Here is a 14,711-nt window from a genome sequence, read left to right as displayed (position 1 = left end):
AAGAGTTACTGTTCACTTCATGAGATAACTGGGTGTGTTCTATTCTAGATACTTATAAGATCAAATGCTACACAAACTCCAAGGAATGTCAATGTAATGTGGATGATATCAGAGTAATAATGCCATCAAACCCCTTCTGCCAGTCATCGAGACAGTTGAATTAGCCCTACCTCTAAAGAGCTCATCAAACTACTTCTTGTTAGACTCTTCCCAGGATGTGCACAGTAATTCACTTCATACATGTAAACCTATGAATATTAGTACAGATATTCTGCAGCTTTCGAAATGTAGCATTCAATGTTGAATACCTGTTTTGTAAATTGAATGTAAACGAAGATTAGTGTCAAGAAAAGAAAAAAATGTGGGTTTTTGGTTGAAACAATGGATGTGCCTCTCTCCCGACTTTCTTGGGGGAAGACTTGGTCAACCATTTAATGGTCTATGGGATCCTCACATTACAGCTAAATTTTGAGGATTTGGCCAACTTCTCTAATGTGTGTAGGAGAGTATGTGTATCGAACAATCAAGCGCTCTAATGTATGGAAAAATTGTCCAAGATGGCTGTCAGTTGAACAATCGGTCAAAGCATTATTCACTCGACAATCATCTAATGTGTATGTGCAGCTTTTTTTTATCAAGTAAACTTTTATTACATTATTTTCCAGACCATAAGGCGCACTTTTCCCAAAAAATTTTTTGGGGAAAACGGGGGTGCGTCTTATTGTCGCAATATACTTAGAAATCCTGTGGCTGTGGCAGTGCGGCGGGGCTCTGTGGTGTGGTGGTGGCGGGCTGTGCTCCGGGGCAGTGGCAGCACCTCTCTGTGGGGGGCTCTGCCGGCATTTCGTCAAAGCCCGGAGGCCTCCGCACATCCGTTGCTGCCATGTTGATGTGGCCTCTGGGTACATGGCCGCCGGGCTGGAGGCGGCGCATGCTCAGATTCAGATCTCATCCCGAGATTTCGTTGCTGAGATTTGAATCTGAGCATGCGCCGCCCCCGGCTTGGCGGCCATGTTCCCGGAGGCCACCAAAACATGGCAGCAACGGATGTGCGGGGGCCTCCGGGCTTTGTCGAAATGCCGGCAGAGCCCCCCACGGAGCACAGAGATCCACTGCACCAAAGCACAGCCCCCCTGCCCAAGCATAGAGCTGCCACCCCTAGCACAGAGCAGCTACCCCTGCCCCAGCATGGGACGAGATTTCCCGGAGGCCACCGTACCAGCCTGGACCACCCCTCCACCTGTGCCGATCCCTTCCCTGGTAAGCTGAAGACTAAGACGGACCCTCATTTGACACATTTTTTTCCCCTACTTTCCTTCTGAAAATTTGGGGGGGCGTCTTATGGTCCGGTGCGTCTTATAGTCTGAAAAATACAGTAACTTTATAACAGTTACACATACAAATAACATTGTCAACCAAGGTGTTTAAACCCATTCCCCATACCCTGAAAACCTCCCCTGCCCAACAATTGTTATTCAGAATACCATATCATAGGTATACGACCATACAAAACAGAATAAATCAGGCAGGTCAAGACCAGTCAAGTCGAAAGGCACACAGCTGATTGGCATTTGTAATGCAATGCGTAGTGATTCCATAGCAACTGATACATATCTAACAAGATCCTATCGAGGCTGATTGCTAGTTCTCGCCAAGCCAGGGACCCCATAATTTATCAAAATATTTACTTCTATACCTTTTGAGATCTATCCCTTTTTCCAATTATATGGGGGACTCAAATTGATTAATAAACTCTGCCTCTTGGGGGAGTTGCAGAAATCCAGTTTTTAGTAATCAGTTTTCTAGCCATGCATAGTAATCGAGCTATGGCAGGTTTCAGTCTCAACAGTACACAGTTTATCTACATATCCCAGTATGCAGGTGAGAGAATTATTAGTCACCACACACCCATAAGCTAACGCTATATGGCAAAAACTGCTTCCCAATATGAGTGCACATATGGGCATGACCATAAAATGTGCAATATTCCTGCTTCCTGTTGGGCGCACCTCGGGCATCCAGAATCATTTCAAAGAACTATTTTAAACATTTAAATTGATCTGTATACTCTATCAATGACAGAGCTTCAAAAGTCATTTGGGCTCACTAAGCGAAAGATTGGGTATGTATTCCAGCACCGAAGCCCACTCATCATCTGTAACAACACCAATCTCTGTCTCCCATTTCTTTTTAACCAACAGAGTGAATTTCTTAAGGAAGGCAAAGAGAAGGTCACTATAGACACTGGATATTACCTCCTTTGTGGCTCCCACTGAGTAAATAATGTCCAATACCACATCTTTGAGTTTTAACATCCTTTACTTTACATTGGGCTCTATAGGAGTGTTTCAGTTGAAAGTATTAAAAGAAGCAACTATCAGGCAGAAGGAACTCTTTGCAGACTGTCAAAGGATTTAAGCCCCTCATAGCAGACTAACTGGTGAACGAACTGTATACCCATATTCTTCCAGTTGCCGAACTCTCTAAGTTTGGCAAATTATGAGTGTATAACATGACGACACCAAAGAGGTGTGTACATTGACAAGTGTTCAACCTCTCATATGTTTTAATTTAAGCCAAACCTTGGAAATTAAGTCCAACGTAGGGTATACTGAGAGACCCCAAAACCTGCCTGCTTCTAAACTTTCCACAAGGGGCCCTTGTCCCACAGTGTTTTGAATAATTTTACAGCCCGAACTGCCCGTGTCACTTTCTTTCCATCCCTTCATATGTTGGCATTGAGCCGCCAGAAAATATAACCATGCATTGGGCAGTGCCAGGCCACCGTCGGCTCTGCAAAGTATTAAGTCTTAAGGGGGCTTTACACATCGCGATATCGCTAGTGATATCGCTATAACGTCACCGATTTTGTGACATTATAGCGATATCGCTATGTGTGATACTTACCTCCGAACGGCTCCCCCGCTGTCCATCGCTGATCGCGCGAGAATCTCCGGCTCCATTTCTCGTCGTCAGCTTCCTGCTGTGATGACGAGCGACACGTGGAGGCGGGCGGGAGGACGTCAGGATCGCTGTGTGTGAAAGGCGAGTATCGTGCGCTGTGTTGCTGCTGCATCGCTGTGAGGTCTGCCTGTGTGGCAGCTCACTAGCGATCATTTAGCGATGCACCAGCGATCCTGACCGGGTCGGATCGCTGGTGCATCACTAAATGTAAAAGGGCCTTTATTTTGGACTGCCCTTTACACGAGATCAATTCTCTGAAAAGAGTGCTTATCTTATGGAATCTACATAGAGGGAACCAAATGGGAGCATTATGTAGAATATATAAAATCTGAGTCATCCACACCATCTTAAGATTTCACCTGGCCACCAGAGAGTTGGAGTTTACACCATGCCATTATTTTGCACTTAATTTTGTCTAGAAGAGGCAGTAGATTCTGTTTTTCACAATCTGAGAGGGGACGATATTACCAACCCCAAGTATTTGAACTGGGAAACCACCTCTATTTGGGTATATTGAATGTCTGAACAGTCTACCGGGCCATTAAGGGGAACAGTACGGATTTATCCCAGTTAACAGTCAGTATTGGCTAATATTTTAGCCAATACTTTGATATCTACTGTCAATAGATAAAAAGGTCTATATGACTCCGGGAGCTGAGGATCTTTACCTTTTTTAGGGATAATAGTAATAATTGCCTCATGGATGGTGGCAGTGAACTCAAATCATGAGTGATTGCATAGCTGTAACAAATTCGGGAGTAATACCTTGTTAAAACGTTTATACACCTCCACAGTACACCCATCTACTCCTGGAGCTTTACCAACAAGCATAGAAGACAGAGCATTTTCTAGATATTCCAGTGACCGGGGACCATCCAGAGCCCTCCTCTCATCTTCAATGTGGGAAACCTGGCCATTTCTAAGAAATTTGAAATTTCTCCTCCTGAAGGTCTAACCTTTGACAAATATAGTGTTTCATAAATGAAAGCAGAAACTCCAGTATTTCTCCCGTAGACTCTGCCCAATCCCCATTTTGGTAGCGAAACGTATAAATATGGGACGAATTCCTTTGTGCTGCAGTAACAAGAGACAGTAAGTGCCTTATTCTTTCACCTTCAAAAAAAGGCTATTCCATGAAAGGCTCTTTTTCTCTCAGCTTTTTGCAATAACGTCCGTGTAGCAAGGGACTGGGCTGTTTTAAGCCTACTTTGAGCCTCAGGTGTAGGACTGCCTATCACTAACTTCAGCCTGCCCAAGTTCTTGAAATACTGCCTGATCTGCTTTTTTAGTTTTCATTTTGCTCCTAGTTATTTCTCTAAAAAATATCCCTTTCAGGTAGGCCTTCATAGACTCCCAAACGGTTGGAATAGATGCTGTTCCATTATTAATTTGGAAAACTCTGATGTCTACGGCCACTTTTTCTACATTTATGATTTGTAGCCAGAACGGATTTAATTTCCACAGCCTAAAGGAGTTTGTGCCCAGTTTGAGTGAAACCTGAAGAGGACTGATCTAAGATGAATATCTCCCACCAGACGATCCACAGCCATATTCCCCAGCACCAAATCTATACGTGACAAGGAATTATGTGTAGCTGAATAACACGAATATTGATAGGTATCAGGAATTCTTTCATCATAACTCTAACAGCGCAACCTCTTTAATGAAGGACCCAAAAGGTGTTCTGTTTCCTTCTTTCCTATTGGGGTCATGTTTCCCTTTATCCCAATGGAAGTCCATAATGTTAACATCCCCAAGAATCAAAAGCGTAGTCCCCTGATTAGACGCAGCTAATATTTTTTGCATAACCTTACCAGAATATGGAGGCAGGAGGTAGACGGAAACGATGGAGATCATTGTATCAAATATCTTACCGCTTAAATATACAAACTGTCCTTCTGCATCTATATCTACTTTAATTAGGTTAAACGGTAAAGAAACATGAACCATTATAGAGACTCCCCTTAGAATATGAAGAGAAGATGGAGTGGTAACGCGCCTGCATCCATCTCTTCCTCTTAGTTATAAAGCGTTTCTTTTGTGAAGGGTGTTTCTTGCAAACATACTATAGAGGGATTTTGTGATGGACTATATTGAAGGATCGCTGCTTGTTATGTCCCATCTGAAGGTCCCGACATTCCAGTTTAGAATCTCAATTGTTCCAGACATTATTGCTAGGATCATATATTGTACTAAGGATCTTGTTGTGAAAGCCATTACATTGCGCCTTTACTATTATGCCAGTACTTCAAGGACTCATTCTGTGATTGCGCCCCCCATACATAACAAGTAACTTTCCCTCCCCCCCTCCCATAGAAACAGTGGAGTATTGTTTTCCTCTCTTGCCCAGAGTAGAAAGCATACTCCTAGTGCAGTTAGGACAGCAGACATTTACACAGTTAGGACTTAGATTTAATGGCAGGAAGTTTACCTATCTCTGCATATGTTTCAGTACATGGTACCACACCAACCTAAGTCAAATAGTAAGGAGGGAAAAGGAAACCATTATAATAACTTCAACTCTGATAGCTACCCCATCAGGAATATCTACTATATAAAGTCATAAGCATGAACCCGCAGCACTGCTACATCTTCTTCCACCACTCAACAGCTTCAGGTGGCATCAGGACGTATTTGTCTTTCGTGTTGATCTAGCCACTTCATGGAGTCTTCTGGAACTGGAAAAACATGGGTTTCTTTCAAAGCAACCAATCACAGTAGCCGGAAACATCATGGAATATGATAATCCTAAATTCCTTAGACTTTTAACCTCCGAGAATTTCATCCTTGTTTGTGCACCTCAGTGGAATAATATGGAAATATAAAGATCTTATGTCCATGAATAGAGAGATCAGTCATATCTCTGGCCTTCCTCAGTATAGTGTCTCGATCCCTATAGTGCAGAATTTTTGCCAGCATTGGTCTAGGAGGGTGACCCGGTGGCAGGGGTCTGGAAGGGATCCGGTGGGCTCTCTCCACTGCAAACAGTGCAGACAGGATTTCTGATCCGAATTTGTTTTTATATCAGTTTTCAGTGAATTCAGTGGGAGAGTTCCCTTCTGTTTTTTGTTTTTTTTTCGGGAATCCCTATTATTCGCAAATTATTCCATCTCGGGTGATTTTCAATGTCGTCTGTTTTAGCAATTAATTTAGAAATATGCTGGACTGACCTCTACTGGATCCTCTTAACATTGACAATGTCATCCTCATTTGTGCTCACTCTCTTCAACTGCACTTGTCCTTCCTGTTACCATTTTAAGAGCTGCTTTGTTATTAGAAATGTTCTCTTTAATGACACCCATTTGCTGAGTCAGAGTACTTAATGCAGCTTTGCAAAAGGATACCACTGCAAATACATCTTTATCCCCTTTCTGTCATGTGATGTACTATCCCGTCCATGTGCCCTAGGACTTAATTCCCAGGGACGGGACAGTACGTCACAGCGATCAGCGGCGCCCACGTGGTGAGCTCCGCTGATTGCGGCCAGGTGTCAGCTGATCATCATAGCTGACACCCGGCACAATGTGTCAGGGGTGGTCACGGACCGCCCCCGACACGTTAACCCCTTGCACACCACGATCAAACACGATTGCGGTGGACCAGGGGTTAAAGGGAAGCATCGGCAGGGAGGGGGCTCCCTCCGTGCTTCCCTGAGCCCCCCAATGTGCAGCGCTGCTGCGGGGGGCTCCATCCCTGCAAGTCCCCGAATCCAAGATGGCGACGGGGACCTTCGGGGGCCTGCAGGGAGCTGCCTTCCTCAGTGCCTGCAAAGCGCAGGCATGAGGAAAGCCTGTGCAGTGCCTGTGACAGATCGGTGATCCGTCACATGACAGGTATGTCCCCCCTGGGACAATGTAATAAAGTAAAAAAAAAAAAAAAAAAGTGTAAAAATAATTTAAGAAAAAAAAAAAATCGCTAAATTAAAAAAAAAAAAAATATTCCCTAATAAATTCATTTTTTGGAAATAAAAAAAAGCAATAAAAGTACACATTTAGTATCACCACATCCGTAATGAAACGCCCTATAATTCTGTCCCACTAGTTAAGCCCTTTAGCGAACCCCTTAAAAAATAAAAATAAACAAAGCAAAAAATAATGATTTATTATCATACTGCCAAACAAAAAGTGCAATAACGCGCGATCAAAAAGACCCATATAAATATCCATGGTACCGCTGAAAACGTCATCTTGTCCCGCAAAAAACGAGCCGCCATACAGCATCATCAGCAAAAAACTAAAAATGTTATAGCTCGCAGAATAAAGCAATGCAAAAATAACTTTATATAAAATTGTTTTCATTGCATAAAAGCACCAAAACATAAAAAAACGACCTAACTGAGGTATCGCTATAACAGTACCGACCCGAAGAATAAAAGGGCTTTATCAATTTTACCGCAGGCGGAACGGTGTAAACGCACCCCCCAAGAGAAATTCATGAAACGCTGGTTTTTGTTCATTCTGCGTCCCAAAAATCGGAATAAAAGCGATCAAAAGAGGTCACGTGCCCGAAAATGATACCAATAAAAACATCAACTTGTCCCGCAAAAAATAAGACCTCACATGACTCGGTGGGTCAAAATATGTAATAATTATAGCTCTCAATATGTGGTGATGCAAAAACTATTTTTACAATAAAAAGCGTCTTTTAGCATGTGACAGCTGCCAAAAATAAAAACCCGCTATAAATAGTAAATCAAACCCCCCATTATCACCCCCTTAGTTAGGGAAAATAATAAAATTAAAAGAAATTGTATTTATTTCCGGGTTAGGGCTAGGGTTAGGGCTAGGGGTGTGTTGGGGTTAGGGTTGGAGTTATAATTGGGGGATTTCCACTGTTTGGGCACATCAGGTTCTCTCCAAATGCAACATGGCGTCTGATCTCAATTCCAGCCAATTCTGCATTGAAAAAGTCAAATGGTGCTCCTTCCCTTCCAAGCTCTGCCATGCGCCCAGTGTTTTACCCCCACATATGGGGTATGAGCCTACTCAGGACAAATTGCAAAACAACTTTTGGGGTCCAATTTCTCCTGTTACCCTTGGGAAAATAAAAAAAAAATGGGGACTAAGAGATCATGTTTGTTGAAAAAATACGATTTTTTTTATTTTCACGCCCGGTCGTTATAAACTTCTGTGAAGCACTGGGGGGTTCAAAGTGCTCACCACACATCTAGATAAGTTCCTTAGGGGGTCTAGTTTCCAAATGGGGTCACTTGTGGGGGGTTTCCACTGTTTAGGTACATCAGGGGCTCTCCAAAAGCAACAAGATACCCGCAGACCATTCTATCAAAGTCTGCATTCCAAAACGTCACTACTTCCCTTCCGAACCCCGACGTGTGCCCATACAGTAGTTTTCTCTCACATATGGGGTATCAGCGTACTCAGGACAAATTGGACAACTTTTGGGGTCCAATTTCTCCTGGTACCCTTGGGAAAATAAAAAAATTGGTGACTAAAAGATCATGTTTGTCGAAAAAATACGATTTTTTTATTTTCACGCCCGGGCGTTATAAACTTATGTGAAGCACGGGGGGGGGGGTTCAAAGTGCTCACCACACATCTAGATAATTTCCTTGGGGGGTCTAGTTTCCAAAATGGTGTCATTTGTTGGGGGTTTTCACTGTTTTGGTACATCAAGGGCTTTCCAAACGCGACATGGTATCCGATCTCAATTCCAGCCAAAAAATCAAATGGCGCTGCTTACCTTCCGAGCTCTGCCATGCGCCCAAATAAGGGTTTACCCCCACATGTGGGGTATCAGCGTACTCAGGACAAATTGCACAATAACTTTTAGGGTCCTGTTACCCTTGGAAAAACAAAAATTGGGGGTGAAAAGATCATTTTTGTGGAAAAAATATGATTTTTTAATTGTACCGCTGTACGTTATAAACTTCTGTGAAGCCCTTGTGGGTTCAAAGTTCTCACCACATATCTAGAAAATTTCCTTGGGGGGTCTAGTTTCCAAAATGGGGTCACTTGTGGGGGGTTTCCACTGTTTAGGTACATCAGGGGCTCTCTAAACGTGACATGGCGTCCGATCTGAATTCAAGCCAATTTTGCATTGAAAAAGTCAAACGGCGCTCCTTCCCTTCTGAGCTCTGCCATGCGCCAAAACAGTGGTTCCCCCCCGCCACATATCAGGTATCAGCGTACTCAGGACAAACTGCACAATAACTTTTGCAGTCCAATTTCTCCTGTTACCCTTGGTAAAATAAAAAAAATGAATCTGAAGTATTTTTTGTGAAAAAAAATTAAATGTTCATTTTTTTTAAATATTCAAAAAATTACTGTGACACACCTAAAGGGTTAGTAAACTTCTTGAATGTGGTTTTGAGCACCTTAAAGGGGTGCAGTTTTTAGAATGGTGTCACTTTTGGGTATTTTCTATCATATAGACCCCTCAAAGTGGCTTCAAATGTGATGTGGTCCGTAAAAATAAAATGGTGCTGCAAAAATGAGAAATCGCTGGTCAACTTTTAACCCTTATAACTTCCTAACAAAAAATTTTGGTTCCAAAATTGTGCTGATGTAAAGTAAACATGTGGGAAATGTTACTTATCAAGTTTTTTGTGTGCCGTATCTCTGTGATTTAAGGGCATAAAAATTAAAAGTTGGAAAATTGCGAAATTTTCAAAAATTTTCGCCAAATTTCCGTTTTTTTCACAAATAAACGCAAGTTATTTCAATGAAATTTTACCACCAACATGAAGTACAATATGTCACAAGAAAACAATGTCAGAATCACCAGGATCCATGGAAGCGTTTCAGAGTTATTACCTCATAAAGGGACAGTGGTCAGAATTGTAAAAATTGGCCTGGTCATGAACGTGCAAGCCACCCTTGGGGGTTAAGGGGTTAATAGTGGGTTCTGGTGATTCTCCATTCTCCCCAGCTTGCTGCATAGAGTTATTCCCCTGCTTTTCATATGCTGCAGGCTCTGCTGGGAGCAGTTGTTCCTCTTCCTCTGAAAGTTCATCAAAAGCAGGATTACTTAGCATGCTGACAGCCTGCAGCATATTAGCAGCCTCACTGCCCAATCAAGCAAATAGCTCCAATTTAGCAGCCATTTCAAGCGTCTTTGCAAGGACTAAATTAGCTTGTGCAGCCCCTGCCTTGGCATCAGCGCCATCTTGATTCTGATGCTTACCGTGGCCCCAGGATACTTCTGCCTTTTTCAGGTCATTCTGCCTGACAGCACACTCAGATGATTGATCTTTAGCCTCCAGGAACTCTTCCCCTTCATCCTGGTGTTTTAGGTAAGTGTTTAAAAAGCAGAGATCAGGAGGATAAAAAATATAAATCTAAGCAGGAGTTCTCTGAGCTGCTTCCTACTTCATGCCATGCTAGGTCATGTATATGGGCAGCTTTAAAGGGCTGCAGAGTGCCCTTCAATTTTCCTTCTATACTGATGCATTCAAACATACTGGCTGCACTGTGACCCCCCATACAGCATGTGGATATGTGTGCCCAATGCACAATGCTCTACCATGCTCAATGTTCTTGCACAATCAAATCATCAATATCTCCTGCTAGCAGCTCTCTTTGCCGTTGATGACCAAAGACATCCCCCAAGATGTAGTATGAGCAAGATGAGGTCTGACGTTGTTGCATTGAAAAACAACTCCAGGGACATGTTGGAAAAATGGCAACACCAGAGATTCCATGACCAAATTAATATTACATTATGCCACCTCACATCATAATCCTGGTGGTAGGACCAGTGTGACGTTCCCTCTTGAAGTAGTCTCCAGACCAATCTCTGGTTATTTTGTCCAAGACAAGCGGGACTCATCAATGAAGATAAACTTCTATTCCTTCTTCCACTGCAGTCATGCTCTACAACATGATAGACAGAGAAATGGCAAGAGGTCAATGAATAGACCTTCACAAAGGAAAGAAATACTGGTCCTACTCCAAGGATTATGAGATTTTCCATATTTTCATATACTTAACATGGATCCAAACATAGAAAAACTGCTTAGCGCTGCTGCACCACCGCAATATCAGCACAATGCTTAGAGGTCAAATCACACACACACATTTTAAAACGCCATAAAAACAGACTACTTTCAGACTTGCGTTACCAGGCGCAGTGTTCGGCCGCCGCTAAGCTCCGCCACCAGCCTCGCTCCCTCCGGTCAGCTCCTCCTATGGTCGCAAGATGCTGCATGCAATCAGCGTCTCCTATATTTAGCGTTGGGTACGCTGGCCGTGCGCTGGTATGTTTTGCCGGCGCATGGGACCTTTTTGCGCTGCGCCGATAGGCGCTGTTGCATTTTTGTGCGCTTGGCACAACGCAAAAAGGGCACGTGTCGGCAAAAAACATACTAGCACACGACCAGCGTACCAAGGCTAAAAATAGGGTACACTGATCGCATGCAGCGTCATGCGACCATAGGAGGAGCTGAACGGAGGAGGCACGGCCGGGGGCGGAGCTTAGCGGCGGCCAAGCGCTGCGCCTGGTAATGCAAGACTGAAAGCAGCCCAAGAATGGGTGCTCAACCCAGAGGCGAAAAACAAATGGTCCAGATGCAGAGAAGTGAAGGATGGCACTCACCATCCAAATATTGAAGATTTTATTCAGAAATAAACATCGGCACAGGAGCAATGTGTTGAGTACGGACTACGGCGTTTTTGCATGCGTTTGCATGGTTTCAGCGCATGCATTCAATATTTCAAATGTTTTGCAGTAGCTTTTCCTTGACACCAGACACCCAATGGGCAGGTCTCATGGGAGATTTTATATATATATATATATATATATATATATATATATATATATATATATATACACACACACATACAGTGCAAATTAATTGTGACAAAGCTTTTTTTTTTTTTTTTTTTTTTTTTTTTTAAGTAAAATAGTAAGTCGGATACCAGTCAGTGATTCAAACCAGTTTTAACTGATTTGAACAGGTGTGAGTGCCTGTTCAAAGCAGTTAAAACTGGTTTGAATCACTGACTGGTAACCAACTTACAATTTTACTTAAAAAAAAAAAAAAATGCTTTGTCCCAATTAATTTGCACAGCACTGTATATATATATACTGGCCATGAACCAGTTTTACGCCCGGGTGGCAGGCATTTTTATTGGTATATGGTCTCCCATCCTGGTTTTGCTGCACCTCATCCCTATCCTAGTATGTATGGTACCCTCACCCCCCAATCCTGGAATGCATGGTGCCCTCACCCCCCTATCCTGGTATGCATGGTCCCCTCACCCCCCAATCCTGGTATGCATGGTCCTCTCACCTCCCAAAACTAGTATGCATGGTCCTCTCACCCCCCTATACTGGTATGCATGGTCCCCTCACCACCCAATCCTGGTATGCATGGTCCCCTCACCCACCTTTCATGGGATGCATGGTCCCCCCTCACCCCCCAATCATGGTATGGTCCCCCCCTCACCCCCCAATCCTGGTATGCATGGTCACCTCACACCCCGAATCCTGGTATACATGGTCCCCTCACCCCCCAATCCTGGTATACATGGGTCCCCTCACCCCCCAATCCTGGTATGCATGGTCCCCTCACCACCCAATCCTGGTAAGCATGGTCCCCTCACCCCCCAATCCTGGTATGCATGGTCACCTCACCCCCCCAATCCTGGTATACATGGTCCCCTCACCCCCCAATCCTGGTATGTATGGTCCCCCCCTCATCCCCCAATCCTGGTATGCATGGTCCTCTCACTCCCCTATCCTAATATGCATGGTCCCCTCACCCCCCTTTCCTGGTATGCATGGTCCCCTCATCCTCCTTTCGTGGTATGCATGGTCCCCTCAACCTCCTTTCGAGGTATGCATGGTCCCCTCAACCTCCTTTCGAGGTATGCATGGTCCCCCTCACCCCCCTTTCGTGGTATGCATGGTCCCCTCACCCCCCTTTCGTGGTATGCATGGTCCTCCTCACCCCTCAGGGATACAAAAATGTTTTGCCACAGGTAGATCCATTCTTTTTTCTCTTATTGTGTGACGATGAGAATTCATCCTTGTTATCAGTTTTTGCCCTGTCTCCCCCACATACAGACCCCCAGTTGGACATTTAGTACAAATAATTAAGTACACCATATCAGTTGCCCTTAGCAACAAAACAGATTCCACCTTTCATTTTCCAAAGAGTCTGAAGAATGAAAAGTGGAATCGGATTGGTTGCCTAGGGCAACTGAGTCAGTTTCACTTTATACCAGGTTCGATAAATCTCCGCCATCATAACCCTATTACACATACTCTCCATCTACTTTTGGACCACCATGTACAGTACAGACCAAAAGTTTGGACACACCTCATTCAAAGAGTTTTCTTTATTTTCATGTCTATGAAAATTGTGGATTCACTCTGAAGGCATCAAAACTATGAATTAACACATGTGGAATTATATCATTAACAAAAAAGTGTGAAACTGAAAATATGTCTTATATTCTAGGTTCCTCAAAGTAGCCACCTTTTGCTTTGATTACTGCTTTGCACACTCTTGGCATTCTCTTGATGAGCTTCAAGAGGTAGTCACCGAAAATGGTCTTCCAACAGTCTTGGAGTTCCCAGAGATGCTTAGCATTTGTTGACCCTTTTGCCTTCACTCTGCGGTCCAGTTCACCCCCAAAACATCTCGATTGGGTTCAGGTCTGGTGACTGTGGAGGCCAGGTCATCTGGCGTAGCACTCCATCACTCTTCTTCTTGGTCAAATAGCCCTTACAGAGCCTGGAGGTGTGTTTGGGGTCATTGTCCTGTTGAAAAATAAATGGTCTAACTGAATGCAAACAGGATGGAATAGCATGCCACTGCAAGATGCTGTGGTAAACATGCTTGTTCAGTATGCCTTCAATTTTGAATAAATCCCCAACAGTGTCACCATCAAAGCACCCCCACACCATCACACCACCTCCATGCTTCACGGTGGGAACCAGGCATGTAGAGTCCATCCGTTCACCTTTTCTGTGTCGCACAAAGACACGGTGGTTGGAACCAAAGATCTCAAATTTGGACTCATCAGACCAAAGCACAGATTTCCACTGGTCTAATGTCCATTCCTTGTGTTCTTTAGCCCAAACAAGTCTCTTCTGCTTGTTGCCTTTCCTTAGCAGTGGTTTCCTAGCAGCTATTTTACCATGAAGGCCTGCTGCACAAAGTCTTCTCTTAACAGTTGTTGTAGAGATGTGTCTGCTGCTAGAACTAGGTGTGGCATTGACCTGGTCTCTAATCTGAGCTGCTGATAACCTGCGATTTCTGAGGCTGGTGACTCCGATTAACTTATCCTCCCTGGCAGAGGTGACTCTTGGTCTTCCTTTCCTGGGGCGGTCCTCATGTGAGCCAGTTTCTTTATAGCGCTTGATGGTTTTTGCCACTGCACTTGGGGACATTTTCAAAGTTTTCCCAATTTTTCAGACTGACTAACCTTCATTTCTTAAAGTAATGATGGCAACTCGTTTTTCTTTACTTAGAATTTGTATTATGGCAAGAAAAAAAGCAGCTAACAGTCTATTCAGTAGGACTATCAGCTGTGTATCCACCAGACTTCTGCACAACACAACTGATGCTCCCAACCCCATTTATAAGGCAAGAAATCCCACTTATTAAACCTGACAGGGCACACCTGTGAAGTGAAAACCATTTCCGGTGACTACCTTCTGAAGCTCATCAAGAGAATGCCAAGAGTGTGCAAAGCAGTAATCAAAGCAAAAGGTGGCTACTTTGAAGAACCTAGAATATAAGATATTTTCAGCTGTTTCACACTTTTCTGTTAATTATA

The 14,711-nt window shown here is 43.6% G+C and overlaps 1 protein-coding gene across 2 annotated transcripts in view; it reads right to left on the bottom strand.

The window, feature by feature from the left end:
• DIS3L2 (DIS3 like 3'-5' exoribonuclease 2) overlaps nt 1–14,711 on the bottom strand; it is a 663,234-nt gene that overhangs the window by 187,569 nt on the left and 460,954 nt on the right. The window lies entirely within an intron of this gene.

Source organism: Dendrobates tinctorius, unplaced genomic scaffold, assembly GCF_039654945.1.
Source record: "Dendrobates tinctorius isolate UK_male_01 unplaced genomic scaffold, ASM3965494v1 ptg000107l, whole genome shotgun sequence".
Classification (NCBI taxonomy): Eukaryota; Metazoa; Chordata; class Amphibia; order Anura; family Dendrobatidae; genus Dendrobates; species Dendrobates tinctorius.
The sequence above is the reverse complement of the archived record's forward strand: the minus strand, read 5'-3'. Positions and strand labels throughout refer to the sequence as shown.